Source organism: Mustelus asterias, chromosome 19, assembly GCF_964213995.1.
Source record: "Mustelus asterias chromosome 19, sMusAst1.hap1.1, whole genome shotgun sequence".
Lineage (NCBI taxonomy): Eukaryota > Metazoa > Chordata > Chondrichthyes > Carcharhiniformes > Triakidae > Mustelus > Mustelus asterias.
Genome location: NC_135819.1, coordinates 27,933,741 through 27,947,027, shown reverse-complemented (window position 1 = coordinate 27,947,027; position 13,287 = coordinate 27,933,741). Strand labels below are relative to the sequence as shown.

At 41.8% G+C, this 13,287-nt stretch overlaps 1 protein-coding gene across 2 annotated transcripts in view; it reads right to left on the bottom strand.

The window, feature by feature from the left end:
* The window catches only part of cdk17 (cyclin dependent kinase 17), a 182,366-nt gene that overhangs the window by 137,478 nt on the left and 31,601 nt on the right, over positions 1-13,287 (bottom strand). For both annotated transcript variants that reach the window (XM_078235163.1, XM_078235164.1), the window contains exon 2: positions 5,885-6,076. The gene's annotated coding sequence lies outside the window, so the exon portion shown is untranslated. The remainder of the gene's footprint in view (positions 1-5,884; positions 6,077-13,287) is intronic.

The following is a 13,287-nucleotide window of genomic DNA, read 5'->3' as shown; positions in this document are numbered from 1 at the left end:
TTCAAAGATGTGCGGGTTAGGTGGATTGAACATGCTGAATTGCCCCTTAGTTTCAGGGGGACTAGCTGGGTAAATGCATGGGGTCGTGGGGATAGGCCCTGGGTGGGATTGTGGTCGACGTGTGGGCCGAATGGTCTCCTTCTGCACTGTAGGATTCTATGACTCTGCTGCAGATGCTGGAATCTGAAACCAAAACAGAAAATACTGGAGAAACTCATCAGATCTGACAGCAGCTGTGGAGAGAGAATAGAACCAATGCTTTGAGTCAGGATGACCCTCCGTCAGAGCTCTGGAGGGTCATCCTGATTTGAAACATTGGCTCTAGGCTCTGATCTGCTGAGTTTCTTCAGTATTTTCTGTTTTTGTTAGCACAAAGGAATATGGTTGTGTGTGGAGGTCAATCATTACAATCGCAGGACATTGCTAAGTTGCTCAGGGTTGTGTCCTCAGCCTATCCATCTTCTTGCATTAATGACCTCCCCTTCAATATAAAGTTCTAAATGGGTGCGTTCACTGATGATTGCACAATGTCCAGTGCCATTTGTGACTCCTCAAATACGGAAGCAGTCTGTCTGTACCCGCAATGCAGCAAAACCTGGATTTCTTTCAGGCTTGGGCTCTAGTTGTAACAAAAAACATTAACACCACACAAGTGCTGGGCAATGACCATATCCAATAAGAATCTAACCATATCCCCATCACATTTAACAATATTACCACTGCTTAATTCTCTACCATCAACATGCTGAGGTGCACCATTGACCAGAAACTCATCTGGACTAATGATATAAATACCGTGGCTGCAAGAGCAAGTCAGAGGTTAGGAATTCTACAGCGAGTAACTCACCTCCTGACTCCCTAAAGCCGGTCTACAAGGCACAAATCAGGAATGTGATGGAATATTCTCCATTTGACTGGCGAGTGTCGCTCCAACAACACTCAAGCAGTTCAGGACAAACCACCTAGGACAAAGTAGCCTCCTTGATCAGTACCTCACTCATCACCGTTAAAATTCACTCCCTCCACCAGCAGCAGATAATGACAGAAATGTTTACCATCTACAAATTGTACTGCACTAACTAAGGCTCCTTTGACAGCACCTTCCAAACCCATGGCCTTTACCATCTAGAAGAAAAAATCAGTAGACATAAGGGAACACCACCACCTGCAGCAAGCTTCCCTCCAAGTCTCACAGCATCCTGACTTGGAACTATACTGACTTGGAACCACACCTTCACCATTGCTGGGTCAAAATCTTGGAAATCCCCCCCAAACAGCAATGTGAGTATTAAAAGATTAATAATCACACAAGTTTAAAGACACATAAGCTGCAAGCTGCTAAACTCACACAGGAAAACTATGAGAGAACCACAAGCCTAGATTAAAGTAGACCCAAGTAAGCGACAAGGAGCATAAAGCTTCGAATTACAAGGGAGGATTCAGCCACACAGCAAACACACAAGACCTCCATTGAATTAAGCACAGCTGTAGCTTCTTGGTGTCAGTTCTAATAAGAGGCGATGGGACAGGGGAGTTGATATACCTCTGGTTAGAAAGATAACTTCATAATTGTGTAGAAAGAAATACATGATTGGTGATATCATAACTAAACAGACGTACACAAGTTGTAATTGGACAGCTATATCCTTATGTTACGCATGATACAAACCTAATCGACAGTTGTGATTGGATATAGATATAACTGCTGTGCAAATGTACATCTTTGATTAGTATATACTAATTTCTTCTCAACTATAAATATCTGGTCATTCCTGGATCTGGACTCTCCCTGGTAAACCACTAGTTGGAGCACTGGGGCCAGCTCGGACTATAATTCATAATAAAGACCTTGCCTGAATTTCCAACAGTCTTTGCCTGATTTTCTCAAGAGAGAATGAAGTACACTATAGCCAAATAGCTGTATTTTTCTCCCCAACAGTATACCTGCACCACAAAAACTGCAAGTGAGAGGCGGCAGCTTATCATCACTTTTTTCAAGGATGCTCACATCACATAGATGAATAATAATTTTTAAAATCCACCATATTGAACATTCCGTCGCTCCACTTCTAGCACACCGTAGCCACAGTATCAAACATCTGCACAATGCACTGCAGGAAATTGCTAACGCTTCTTTGACAGCATCTTCCAAGCCCACAACCGTTGCCATCTAGAAAAACAAGGGCAATGGATCACCAGCACCTGGCAAGTCACAACCATCTTAACTTGGAAACATATCACCCAGTGCTCCTTCATTACTATTGGATTGAAATCCTTGACCTCCTTGTTCTGCGTAGGAGTACCTTCAGGAGGCCATTCAGCTCAATGAGAATCCCATTTCCAACTCTATCCCTGTGACGAAACTGTGCCTTTAAGAAATGTATTTGATTCATGTTTTTTCGCAGGTTTTTCAACAGTTCCTTTGTAAGATTTTATTGTTGTCGTAATGTCTGTAACCGATATCCTCTAATTGTTACTGAAGCAATATAATAGACATCTTGTTTATTTTTAATCTGGACTAATGCAGTGTCCTGAGGTCTTATGGTCCTTTTGGAATTGTGTTTGGAGCATGGGGACAGTTTTTTCCCCTCCACAGTAAAGTCCAAGGTTTTAGTTTCATTATTCTCAGATGCTGTTTGGATAGTAGGCAGAGAGTAGTGTCTCTTGGTTTCTCCCTCTCCCTGGAGCTGGAACTTCTGCTGCCTGTGAGTTGTTAGCTAGAAGCTGGTAAAGGCAGGCAGTGTCTCTCTCTCTCTCTCCAGCGGTGTCCTGAAAGTTCCAGGACTGGGAAGCCTCAGTTTTAATCCAACATTCAAAGGACCAATTCACAGCAGGTGTTAAAAAGCTGAAAAATCCAGCATCACGTGAGCACACTTGGTTTTTTTTGTGCCAAGTCTAGAAAGAGGTGTATGTTTGTTGGGTGTTGTTTGACTTGGAATCAAAGCTAGCTATTAAGGTTTATACTTTATCATGGTCGATTCTTGCAAGTGGTAAAAGTTATGCTAATTTTTCTTATTATCTTCTAACTGTGTTCTTAAATAAACTTTGTTTGATAAAAGCTCCCCAGCAGGGTCACTTGAATCATACCTGAAGTGAAACACCTTATGCTCACCCGTGCCAAATTCAAAAGTAAAAACTAAAGTCTAAGCTATCTTCATAAAACATCTTGGAGTTTCTGGCCTGGATCATAACACCACCAAGCCCTCAGAGTTTCTTTCCCTCAAGTGCTATCAAATTTTTCTTTGAAATCATTCATTCTCTCCACTTCCATCCTTGGAGGCTGCGAATTCCAGGATATCGCCACTTGCTGTGTAACAGTGTTCTTCCTCTCAGCCCCCTGCTTTACTTGCCAGAAACCTTAAATCTGTTCTCAAGCCCTTGTACCATCAGCTAATGAGAACAGCTTGTCTTCGTTTGCCTTTTCTAAACCTGTCATAGCCTTGTATGCCTTTATCAATCTCCTTTACTCAAAAGAGAACAACCCAATATACTCCAACCCACCCTCGGAGCTAAAATCCCTCATCAATTTTAACCACATCCTCTATCGATATTTTGTCAGCATCCTATCTCTCAGTAAACACCAATACAAAGTAGTCTTTAGGTATTTTAGCCTTTCCTCCACCTCCAAACATGCACCACCTGTGTCTCTCATAGGTCCCAGCCATACAACCTTCCCACTATTTACATGCCTGTGGAATATTTTTGGATTCCCTTTTATGTTAACTGCCATTTTGTTCTCATATTCCCTCTTTGCCCACCGTATTTTGTGCTTCACTTTTTGAGTCTGCTTAATCGAATTTGCCTGGTTCTTGCTTGAAGAACTCAGCTGCCATGCCATATATACCTTTATTTTTTGTTTCATCACATTCGCTATCTCCCTTGTTATTCAAGCAGCTGACTTTTGTTCCCGTCTTTCCCTCTTATTGGATTGCACCCAGGCCTGAGCTAAAAGATCTCTTTCTTAAAGGTCACCCATTGTTAGATTTTGAATCTTCCAAACTCAGTATTTAATATCTTCCTCAATTTGGATGTGAACTTCAGTGCAAAAACCCAAGTAACCTGCTCTTCCCATGCAGTCCTGACTGCATCTTGACCATAAAATCCGAGTCTTGCATTTCTCCTTGTCACCATAGAAGCTCCAGCATGGAGACAGGCCCTTTGGCCCAAAACATGTCCATGCTGACCAAAATGCCCATCTGAGCTAACCCCATTTGCCTGCAATAGAATCATAGATCAGATAAAAATCAGTACGACCCCCTTACTGAAAATCTTACATAGGCTGGAGAGAACACTATGTAATTGAAGGAATGGAGGAAAATCTGCAGAAGCCTCCTCACTGCCTCTGGACAAATGCACAAGTGCTGTCACTATATCTGGAGTGGAATTTCATCAGAGTCATATTTGGAGCCTGTGGAAGCAAGTTATCCAAAAGAAAATATGATGTTTCAATGTTACACATCAGAGACAACAACAGGGCCATAATGGATGGAAATGTGCAAATATAGACCCTAAAGGGGAACCAAGAACTAAATGATCAGGAAGTGAAGAGGAGCATAAAACTGAACATTACAGTGCAGGATCTAGTGTCACGGGAGCTTTTCTTTTTTACAAGATCCATTCCAAGGTCCCCAAACCAAGTCCATCCTGATTTCCACCAGTGAGAAATTAACAGGGACTATTTGGAACATAGCCCAAGACAGACACCCATTGAGCTTTATCTTGAGTCTGAAAAACCCTTTCCCCCTTAATCAGTGTCACAAACAACTGACAGAAGCAATAAACTATTCTTATTGAGCAAGATCCAAAATAATCGCAGATCTACCATTTTGCTGCCGAAAGATAGAATGAACTCACGTTCGTACTATGCCTTTCAAAACCTCAGCCATCCCAAATGCTCCATAGTTAATGGTGCTGATGAAATGTAGTCACCACTGTAACATGGTAAAACACAGCAGCCAATTTAAATTCAGCAAGGTTCCACCAACAGCAGCAAGATCAATGATACTGTTTTAGAGCTGCTGTTTGAGACATGAATGAAACACAAGATCTCCCCACAACAACAAAAAAACCAAATGCAAGTCTGACAGCATCTGTGGAGAGAGAATAAAGTCAATGTTTCGAGTTTGGATGACCCTTTGCCTCTGACAAGGGGTCATCCATACTCGAAACTATGGCTCTATTCTCTTTCCACAGATGCTGTCAGACCTGCTGAGACTATTCAGTATTTTGTATTTTTGTTTCAGATTCTAGGATCCACAGTATTTTGCTTTAATACAAGGTCTCTCCTGTTCTTTTTAAAAGGAATGTCATCAGATCTTTTAAATCCACTGAGTGCACATCATCAAAAAGACAGCACATCTCCGACAGTGTAGTACAGTCATAATACTGAAGTGAAGTCACGTTGTAGATAACGTGCTCAAGTCTTCCTAATGGGGCTTGAATCCAAGATCAGTCTCAGATGTGAGACCAATTAACCAAGGCTGGCCTCATGGGGGGGACACTAATGTGGGTCAATTAAAGTGAGCTTTATTTACACCAACAATTAATTGCATGTCCTCTGTTGACACTTTGGAAAAATGATTACATAAAGGTATGATTGAAAGAGCAGAGAATCTAGCATTGCTTCAAAAGTTATACAAACTGGATGCTTTTGGGAATTTGGTGCTTGTTGGTTCAGTTTTCTGGCCGTGAAACAAGAATTGCTAGATGCACGAAAGAATTTCAGAGTAATTACTTTCACAAATAAGGAATACTCAAATTAAGATTTTCCTCAAAAAGACTAGACTCCTTTTGCAGCCAAACAACATACTTCTTTCTTCAATTAATGATAAATTTTTTAAAAAGACTTTCAACAAAGCTAATATTCACAATGAAGTTCACTCACATATTTCAATCACAGGTTCAGTCCTTAAATTTGGTCATTCTTTTATGCTTTCATTCTTCAGTTTCAGGATTCTAAAGTTCAATGTTTGTTTTCACAATTGAGTTTGCTATTTATTTTTCTTCTAGTGAATTACTGAAACACTGACATATGGAAGCCAATAGTTGCTCTATTCTTCTTGTAGATAAGCACGTGCTGTAATGAGAAAGGAATAATTATGATGAATAGTTAGTAGTTTGGCTTTTTATACATATGAAAACAAAACACTTTCACCAAGATGTGGCAAAAAGTCTCTCAATTATCTAATACTAATTTCAAATATTAAACTCACAATACCAGCATTTGAACTGTACCTGCTGATACTTCACACTCAATCATGGTCACTTGAGACCACCACCCAAGGAATCATAACCATTGTAAAGGAATTAATGACTCCCAGAAATAAATAATATAACAAAATTAGCAAGGGAGAACAAAAAGGGACAAAGAAAATCAGGCAATTTATCACTTTCCCATCATCTGCAACAATAGCCGTTAAAATATAGGCATTCATGTAGAACAAAAAAGGTCAGATGTTCTAATGAGGATACTGCAAATTTATCCAATGGAATCCCATTTATTGAAATTAAAAGATCTTCATGAAAAATATTGTCCAGGGTGAGAAGTCAGGAGGATGTAGCGATGCTTCAGCATGATTTGGACAGGATGAGGGTGTGGGCATATGCATGGCAGATGGAGGATAACGTAGATAAATGTGAGGTTATCCACTTTGGTAGCAATAATAGGAAGACAGATTATTATTTGAATGGGTGTAAATTGAGAGAGACCTTGGTGTCCTCGTGCATCAGTTGCTGAAAGCAAGTGCGCAGATCCAGCAGGCAGTAAAAAAGGCAAATGGTATGTTGGCTTTCATAGAGAGAGGATTTGAGTATGGGAGAGATGTTTTGCTACAATTGTATCGGGCTTTGGTGAGACCACACTTGGAGTATTGTGCGCAGTTTTGGTGTCCTTATCGGAGGACGGATGTCCTTGCTATAGAGGGAGTACCAAGCTGATTCCTGGGATGGCAAGTCTGTCATATGAGGAGAGACTAAATCGGTTAGGATTATATTAACTGGATTCTAGAAGAGCGAGAGGAGATCTCATAGAAACGTATAACATTCTAACAGGGTTAGACAGGGTACGTTCAGAAAGAAGTTACTGTTATTGGGAAAGTCCAGAGCTAGGGGTCATAGTTTAAACGGATAAACCTTTTAGAACTGAGGTGAGAAGAAATTTCTTCACCGAGAGGGTGGCGAATGTGTGGAATTCACTACCACAGAAAGCAGTTGAGGCCAAAATATTGAGTGATTTCAAGAAGAAATTAGATATCGATCTAGGGCCTAAAGGGATCAAGGATATGGGGAAAGGAGGGGATCAGGGTATTGAATTTGATGACCAGCCATGATCAAAGTGAAGGGCTGAGAAGGCTGGAAGGGCTGAATGGCCTACTCCTGTTTCTAGTTTCAATGTTTCTAATGCAGGGGTGATGACCCTACTCAGCAACTGGAAAGTCAAGGGTGAACCCACCTGTGTTGGCCCTGAAGCCAAGGGCAGCTGGCCAGTAGCCAGCTGGTCAGTCCCAGTAGCGCCACAAGAACTGCAGTCAGTCCCCGTACTAAACCAGTGTTGGAGACCAGGAAAGCAGGTAAGTGGTTCAGACTCAGTGGGTCATTCAGGCAAGCCCCAGTGAGGGGTGAGGTGTGACTAATTTGGCTTGGCTCTTTATGCTGGGAGGCACGCAGCCAAGGGTACTTGGCATCAAGGGATACCTTGCGACCTCACCATGTGGTACCCCTTCTGTCATCTGACCCAATTTTACACACCCCTGCCTGCCAGCCTGCTCCTGGGGGATATTGTGCAAACTTCCTGCCATTATAATGAATCTTCAAAATGATAGAATCATAGAAATCATAGAAACCCTACAGTGCAGGAGGAGGCCATTCGGCCCATCGAGTCTGCACCGACCACAATCCCACCCCGGCTCTACCCCCACATATTTACCTGCTAATCCCTCTAACCTACGCATTTTAGGATTCTAAGGGGCAATTTTTAACCTGGTCAATCAACCTAACCCGCACATCTTTGGACTGTGGGAGGAAACCGGAGCACCCGGAGGAAACCCACGCAGACACGTGGAGAATGTGCAAACTCCACACAGACAGTGACCCGAGCCGGGAATCGAACCCGGGACCCTGGAGCTGTGAAGCAGCAGTGCTAACCACTGCGCTACCGTGCCGCCAAAAATATCAGAAACGTTGACACAATTGCCATACTAGAAATAACTCATTCATTTTAAGTGCTTCACTAGCATACCGATTATTCATGAGCTGCAATCAGATTTTGGAGAATTACAACAGATGTACATGACGTACATTTTGCAATTTAAAAACAATGCAACAGGATACACTACTTATTTGAAGCCATTAGTAATATGTGAAGCACTGTTTAATGCTTTAGTACCAGCTTAACAATCACAGCAAAATAAAACATACAGCATACAACTAGTTGGCGTTTAGAAGGATTTTGGGGGGGGGGGGGGGGGTGTGTGTGTGTGTGTGTGTGGAGTGAGAGAGAGAGAGACGATCCTTTAAAACAGAGATGAGGAGGAATTTCTTCAGCCAGAGAGTGGTGAATCTGTGGAACTCTTTGCCTCAGAAGGCTGTGGAGGCCAGGTCATTGAGTATCTTTAAGACAGAGATAGATAGGTTCTTGATTAATAAGGGGATCAGGGGTTATGGGGAAAAGGCAGGAGAATGGGGATGAGAAAAATATCAGCCATGGTTGAATGGCGGAGCGGACTCCTTGGGCCGAGTGGCCTAATTCTGCTCCTATGGCCTAAAGCAAATTGAAATATTTACAAAGCATATGCAATATTTAAAGGACATAAACAAAGGTACTTGCAAAATATTTAGTGTCATGTTGGCAAAGAAGACAGGGTAGCAAGAACTAAAAATGATATATAGCAACTTACTGTCATGGAAACAACTCAAAGCACTTTTAAAATCACCTTTGAATTACGTTGATTATAATAAACATACATATAACTTCCAAGACAACCAAGAGATAAATGAACATGTTAACATATTTTGATACTGTATGAAGGAGGAAAACTCTTCAGGAGATCAAAAGATTTGTCTGTTCTACTAATATTGTAAGAGTTTTAACAACACCAGGTTAAAGTCCAACAGGTCTATTTGGTAGCAAATACCATTAGCTTTCGGAGCGCTGCTCCTTCGTCAGAAAGCTAATGGTATTTGCTACCAAATAAACCTGTTGGACTTTAACCTAGTGTTGTTAAAACTCTTACTGTGTTTACCCCAGTCCAACGCCAGCATCTCCACATCATGACTACTAATATTAGCATTAGATCATTCATTGTCCTCTTTTCCCCGGAAGGGTAAGTAAGGGGTTTTAGTTCAGTTGGGCAGCTTGGTCGGTGCAGGCTTGGAGGGCCGAAGGGCCTGTTCCTGTACTGCAATTTTCTTTGTTCTTTAACAAGAACTTCAGTGTCTGCCTCAGTTACATTACAATCTCTCTCTATTCAAGACTTTCCAATCAGATATTCAACCAAGCCACCTAAGTGAGACTGAGCCAACTGTCCCAATGTTAACTTTGTTTCTCTCTCCACAGACGTTATCAGGCCTGCTGAGGACTTGCATCGCTCTTTTTATTTTAGATTTCCAGCATCTGCAGCATTTTTACTTTATGCCCCAAAATGATATTCAGTTAGAATGTAATTGATCCCGTTTATCCACTCTGCTGCCCTAATGCTGTTACCACTTCAAGTGCATTTCCTTAATTTTCAAGACCTAGTCATTTCATAGTTCCTCCTACTACTGGTTACATAATAGGTATTACATCACCTCGAATGATAACTTCTTCTGGGACCAGAAGGACGGCACGGTAGCACAGTGGTTAGCACTGCGGCTTCACAGCTCCAGGGACCTGGGTTCGATTCCCGGCTTGGGTCACTGTCTGTGTGGAGTTTGCACATTCTCCTCGTGTCTGCGTGGGTTTCCTCTGGGTGCTCCGGTTTCCTCCCACAGTCTAAAGATGTGCGGGTTAGGTTGATTGGCTATGCTAAAAAATTGCCCTTAGTGTCCTGAGATGCGTAGGTTAGAGGGATTAGGGGGTAAATCTGTAGGGATATGGGGGTAGGGCCCGGGTGGGATTGTGGTCGGTGCAGACTCGATGGGCCGAATGGCCTCTTTCTGTACTCTAGGGTTTCTATGATTTGGTAATGTCTGATGTCCTTCACAGCTTCATCCTTGGTTCCCTCTTTTTCAACATTCATACACTTGCTCCTAGTAACATCATCTTGAAGGAAGTCACTCAGTCGTACCTCTGAACTATCTACTGACCTTCAAACTATTGCTATTTTCTGCAACTGTCTTTCTGACATCTACATCTGTGCAAGTCAAATTTTCCATCAGCAAAACTAAAGTTTATCCCAACATCTCGGCAATGGCCTTGTGGTATTATCACTAGACTATTAATCCAGAAACTCAGCTAATGTTCTGGGGACCCAGGTTTGAATCCCACCGCAGCAGATGGTGGAAGTTGAATTCAACAAAATATATCTGGAATTAAGAATCTACTGATAACCATGAAACCATTGTTGATTGCTGGAAAAATCCATCTGGGTCACTAATGTCCTTTAGGGAAGGAAATCTGCCGTTCTTACCTGGTCTGGCCTACATATGATTCCAGAGTCACAGAAATATGGTTGACTCTCAACTGCCCTCTGAATTGGCCTAGCAAGCCACTCAGTGAGGGCAAATAGGATCGAGAAATAAATGCCCATGTCCTAGAATGAAATTTTAAAAATCTACATGCCACTGTCCTCACCTGTCATCAACCTCCACCTCAATCCATGCTCAAGAGATTTGTAACCTACCATACCAATGAGCTCAAGCTCAGCTTCCATCCTTATACAATCTAACAATTGCAAAGGTTGCCCCCTTTTACCTGAGAAACACATCTCTAATCCATCTCAATCCCTCCCCATCTACTGCTTATTACCTAAAGCACAATGCTGTCCTCAGCAGTGTCTTTGATTCTACATCTGTATTTGGGATTTATTAGGGTTTCAGCATTACATAGGACACAGCCAGGTAATATTGCAGAAATAAAAGTAATTTTTATTGGAGGCAGCATTTGAAGGTCTTGCAGCACAATGGTAGCGCTCCTTCCTCTGGACCAGAAGCTCCAGGTTCAGAACTTGTTGCCCATGGGAGAAGCATTCATAACATGGTAGAATGGGCTGATAAATTACTTCTGCATTATTCCCCAAAAAGAAAAAGCTGTGTGTTTCTGTGTGTGTGAAGTTACGCTTAAAAGAAACACAGGTCAAAAACCAAGTTCAGGATCAAACAGGACCACACAGCCGTAAACAATCTGGTCAGCCTGATATGTGAAGGAAAATGAATAGGTCGAAAAAGAGGGTGCTTATATCAGAAGTTAAAGATGATGGCTCGAGTCTTCTCAACGTTGAAATAGGAGAAGCAATAACTTACAACTCAAGTCAAGAATGGACATCAGACAAGCAGTGTTGTGGGAAAATTACCACCAGAGTCAGACTGGAGGCTCAACAATACAGTTTTATTTAACGAAGCTTCGTGGAGAAAGGCACTGGCACTCCACAGTACTTTAGCAGCTACCTTCTCTCAAAAATACAATAGGAGTGGTCCATTTTTATACTTTTCAAACAATGGATAGTCCGGACATGAGCCATTTAACACATCATTACAGTTGAGTAGGATCGATAGTTTAACACATCGTTACGGCCAGACATAGGCTTTTAATATCGCATTGTTTCATTGAATGCATACATTTCCTCCTTCAGTGACTATCAATGACTTAGTTTTGGTCGAAACATACAGTAACTGGTTTTCCTGCATTTATGTATTCCCGTTCCCATTTATGGCTAATCTCTTTATCAGTCCTTATTGTCTTAGGTCTGTCCTTATCCTAAAAGTGCCTCAAGCCCTTACTGGCTTCCTGCAGTATCTGATTCCTGCATGTTTAACTTTAACTAACTGTCTGTCCTGCATGTTTTAATTTTAAGTCGCTGTCTGCGCTAAAAATCAGTGCCTGTTTAATGTCTCTCTCCCAGGCAGCCATTTTGTGTGTCAGGTCCCCATCTTTATGTTTTTCCCCCACTTCAAGCAGTCTGATCTTTCAGAAATGAAAGGGATACATGCTGCAGAATAGTGGATGTTTTAGAACATGACCACAGACTGCTAGCCCACAGAAGCATGTGCACTTTAAGGTTATAGAACAAGTATGGAAAAGCAAATAAAAACACCAACATCCAAAATGCAATTCCAATTCAATGCTCAAGACAAATTCCATACAGTACATTCTTTAATATTTATAGAATGTGCAGCTGATAGTGAATGGTAACATCAGGTTTCCATGCACTTCACTCCCACGCACTGTTAGGGGAATGGTTTCATTTTTTTTAAGACAGAATTACATTTCTGAGACAAATGCATCATGGACCACACAAATAAGCCAACAGCTGCAGAACAAAAGAAAATAAGTATTACTCTGCACCAAACACAATGGTGTTAAACAATTAAGAACATAAGGATTTTTGATTTGAACATCAAAGCAGCAAGGCCACATAACAGAAATGAATATCACATTGGGCCAACTTCACAAGTATACTCAAATACTCATGGCCTGACGTTCAACTTGATGGCAGGAACTTGACAAATGGGTTGGGAAAATAGTGCACATAAGCAGTCCCTAATTGAGCAGCTGCCAATAAAATGGAAAGGGAAAAATTTTAAAAAGTCATTGACCACAGATTGAAAATTGTTGCTAGCAAAAGCCTACAAATTTATTATATATTTTTCAGCCAGAAGTGCCTAAGATAATATAAGTCAAGGAAAAAACTGAAAACGAAAAACACAATAATAGAATCCCTACAGTGCAGAAAGAGGCCATTCGGCCCATCAAGTCTGCACCAAATCTCTGACAGATCATCCCACCCAGGCCCCATCCCGATAACCCCATGTATTTACCCCACTAATCCCCTAACCCACACATCACCTAACCTGCACATCTTTGGACTGTGGGAGGAAACCGGAGCACCCAGAGGAAAATGACATGGGGAGAACAGAACGTGCAAACTCCACACAGTCACTCAAGGCTGGAATTGAACCTGGATTCCTGGTGCTGTGGTACAGCAGTGCTACCACTGTACCACCCTTTACCCTGGAAGCTTTAGCCTGGAGATAAAACAGAGTCCAAATCAGGTTGATGGTTGCTGAAGTGGAAATGAGGGGTCATGAGAGCAACACCCTCTCCAATACAGTATGTTTGGCATACTCTATTGGAGGACAGTAAGCCTGGCA